This window comes from Kryptolebias marmoratus, linkage group LG2 (assembly GCF_001649575.2).
Source record: "Kryptolebias marmoratus isolate JLee-2015 linkage group LG2, ASM164957v2, whole genome shotgun sequence".
Lineage (NCBI taxonomy): Eukaryota > Metazoa > Chordata > Actinopteri > Cyprinodontiformes > Rivulidae > Kryptolebias > Kryptolebias marmoratus.
In genome coordinates, this window is record NC_051431.1 from 12,779,988 (window position 1) to 12,784,296 (window position 4,309).

Genomic DNA, 4,309 nt, shown 5'->3' on the forward strand with positions numbered 1-4,309 from the left:
GAGCCTAAACTACAAATGAGGGATTTCAAACAGTTCACAAACTGTCTTCTGAAGCCCAGAATGATTCCCTTTGGTGTGCATTTAGGGCTTTGCAACTTACAACCCCTTCACAAGCACTGACAGCTATATTACACACTTAAGAAAAGAGATCTAATAAATTTTGGAAGAAAAAAAAATTTGAAAAGATCTTTGAAAATTTTGACGATCAGTTGAAAACTTACAAGAAAATGTGACTTCATGAAAGCAAAGTGTGAGGAAGTTGGCAGTTAGGACTTCTTTTTTTTTACAGTATTGTATATTTTTCATCGTTAAATTAATTATTCATTAAAATACTTGCCATTTGCAACCTTCTTATAATGACTTTCTGGTTCATCTATGTACTCACTGACACAATCAATCCAGGTTCACCTCAGGGCTCCAGATACAGCAAAGGCAGCCAGCTGGGAAGGGGTGGATAGGAAAACTGGGGAGTGTTAAAGTATCTGAAATGAAGAAGACAAGTGAAATAGTCAAGAAAGGTGTGCTGGTGCTCATGAATGATGAATTAAGCTCATAATGCAATAGCCAGACGGTCATAAATGCGCCGAGTTTTTGCACTAATCCCAGTCTTGTCTGGCTGACAGCAAAGGGTATCCAAGAGGTGAAAGTGAAATGTGGCATGTGAAAAAAAGAGAAAAGAGAGCAGCCAAGATAGCAAACTGAGGGAATGAAGAGGGCTTGCAGAACGGCTGGATCTCTTCAGGCAGGAATTGGACACAGTGCACCTTTAGACAGCCTATATTTCTTGTCAAGACCTCAGATTCAATAATAAGATACTGTAGAACTCTCCAGCATCCACAGGTTCCTCAGTTCGAGACTATCTTGAGGACAGGGCAAAGAAAGAGGCCATTCAAAGCCTTTATGGAGGGCTGCAGGATCAAGTTTCTGCAGGCCAGGCTTTGCCCTAACGTCTAATTTTAATTTCCTTTCTCACAAGCTAATGTGCAACAATATCACAATGTCATTCCAAAAGCCCTTTGGAAGACGAAGAGAAGGATGTCATTTGTAGGGTCAGAATCTAAGTGTGAGAAAAATTCTTGAAAGCTGTGGCTGCGATGTGAAGGGTAATATAAGTGACCTGACTCGTGTGAGACTGAATGAGCTAGAGGGATGTGAGCTTTTACTTGGGGAGGACGAGCTAAAACCAGAGATTTTCAGAAACTGCTGTGATATTTAGAAACGGGGAAACGTGGCAAATGATCCAACAGCCTGTTGAATAAGAAGGACTTCAGTTTCTGAGGATAGGTAAATGTCAAGGATGAAATGCACGTTAGGGTTTTTTTTTTTCTTCGTGTGACTGTCAGCGAGCTAAGGTAACGTGTACATAACCCTGAGGAACACCTTTCCATATCCAAAAGCAGCAAAAGACAAAAATCAGAAATCTCCATTGAGTTTGAGAGAAAAAAAAGCTTCTATCAAAAAGCTAGATCATTTTGTAAATATATTCCTTCCAGATAAACTTTATTCTACTGTTCAACTCACACATGCATCATCAGTTTTCTCCTTTATTCATCAAACCACTCTTCAGCGTCACATCGAGAATTTTCTATATTTACAACGGACAAAATCAGTGCTCTTGCATGTTTGAGAAATGATGTTTATCAGTGGTTTTTTTGGTTGTTGGTTTGTTTTTGTTTTTTCAGAATCTTTGCTTGAAGTTCGGATGCAGTAAACAGTAAGCGGATATGGTTGATGAGCATGTCAAAAATGAATCAGCTTGTTAAGAACTTATGTAACTAATGGACAGTGCAGAAGTCGTTCCAAACCTCGGGTCTTTCTCCAAACCTCAAGTCTTTCACAAATTATGCAGCCTTGCAGAAATATTCTACAAATACATAAACAAGTGTGTACGTTCAGACCCACCGATCCACAACTGCAGACAGAGTCTAGTTTGCGTACTAGCAAAATATTTAAACTAGTTTCAACATCTTAAACTTGTTCAAAATACTAGGTTTTTTTTTATTTTTTTATTTTGTCCACTGCTTGTGTTTACTTACAAGTTATTGTTCTTCTGAAATCTCCAAATGCCTAGAGGGCTATCATTAGTCTGCCTGTTTTGTTGTGGGCAAATGAAACGAGCAAAATTTTAAACATGAAAAGCAATGTTTTGTTTTTTCTTTCTTACTAGAGTTTTACAACAAAACACTAATCTGAAGCATCACAATGAGTCCAAGAACCCAGATATTAAAGGACATGACCTATTTATTATTTTATTTTACTCTGATTTTCTACCTTTCTTTTTGTTCTTTTTTTCAAATCATTGTGTGTGTGTGCGAGCGTGTGTGTGTGTGTGTGTGTTTGAAAAGAGCGTCTGGGGCCTGGGGTGAAATCAGGCAGATAAAAGGCAGTGATGAGGTCTGGATCCTCAGCATCCTGACAGCTGTAGATTAAATTAAAGAACTTCTGACAAATCAAACAGATTCCTCTCTCTGTCTTTCCCTCTCTTTCTCTCCATCCCTCCCTCTATCCCTCTTCACCCCCGGAGCCCTCATCAGGCAAGCTGGGTGCGTAGCTTGAAACAAAATGGATTTCATCTTTAAGGGCTTGGCCAGGCTTTGAAACGGCATCAGCTGCCGGGCCTGCTTGTCTTTCTCTCTCTCTCTCACTCTCTTTTTTAACTCTTTTGGACTCATCGGCTCAGCTTTTTTTCCCAGATACTTCAACAAACTTGAGCCATATTGCGGCCGATAAAGGTAGAACATCAGCGCTTCAAACCCTGACAGTAATTGAGAGATGAAACGGACGCATTTTGCAGGTTCTAAGAGGCCCGCTCCGATCGGCACATCAAATGTTCCCACTTGGGATTCCCACGGAATGACAACGAGCTGTACTCTGCTCCCACAGGATCTAAATTCTGCTCTAATAGGATGTTAGCACTTTCTTACATAGGTCTATTGGCAAATAAAGCACAAAAGTATGTCAAAAGACACACCTTCAAGAATGTCTTCCATCACCGTGCTATCGATGGCGGTTTATTATTTATAAGTGTTGCAAAATGAATTTTTATTTCTACAAGTGTTGCAAAATGAGTTGCTGAAACCTTTAATTAACATTTTATAACACTATTTTTTCCATTAACATGACATTACATGGACATAATAAAAAAGAAATGATGTAATTAAGGCCAACTTTAAAAAGCGGTGGTTTACCAGCTGCAGCTAAATACGATTTATATACATTTTTTATGTGGATTTTTCCTTTGAGATCATTTGATCAGGCGCAGAAAAAAAGAGGTAGAAATAAAAAGGATCAGCTACTGGTTTTTTTCTCAACCCGCCATTTTGTTTACAAAAATGAACAAACATTGCAATATCCGGGTGGCACTGTACAGCAGCGGTTAACTCTGTTGCCTCACAGCAAGAAGGTGGTGGGTTCGCATCCCAGCCTTTCAGCATGGAGTTTGCATGTTCTCCCCGTGCACTTGTGGATTTTTTCTGAGTACTGCGGTTTCCTCCCACAGACCAGGTGTGAGTGAGAGCGTGAATAGTTGTTTGTCTCCATGTGTCCCTGTGATGGACATGCGACCTGTCCAGGGTGTCCCCCGCCTCCCGGGTAGTGACCGCTGTAGATAGGCACCATCTCCCCCACGACCTAGAAAGGAAAAAGCGGGTAAAAGAAAATGAATGGATGGATGAATTTAGTCCGCCCAGGTTGTCATGACGTCTTCAGATTCTTGGTTTCATCAAACCGTTGATCAAAACAACAGAATATTTATCACAAAGGGAGGAACTAATCTGTTATGTAGAGAAGTTAAGGATAGATCATTGCTTGAATTGTCAGTTTTCAAAAGAGTTGTGAACAAAAAAGGTTTATCAATCTATTAATCATTGAAAATGACTAAATATATCATGTTTAAAACCAATGTATAAACCAATGGCTTGCTTTATGAGATTGATCTTTTGGATTTAAAATACAAAACTGCAGTGATATCCATTGCTTCTTCTAGATAAATTCTAGCCATTACAAATATTAGACCATGTACTGTCTTTAAAACTTCTCCAGTCACTAGAGAGCAGTGTTGGGCAGTGATGAAAGAGGAGAAGACGGTTGTATTTCCAAAAAAAAAAAAAAAGAAAGAAACTGATCTCAGCAGCTGGTCAAACAGTCTGAGTAGGGATTCAAGCAGGAGGTGTATGTGTTATTTTGTGTGTGCGTGTGTGTGTGTGTGTGTGGGGACAGTCGAAGAGAGGCCTTCTTCTCACCCGACTCCTCAGCCCCGCTGCTCAAACCAACAGAATTAATAAGCTCGTTTGCCAAGAAAAACACTCTA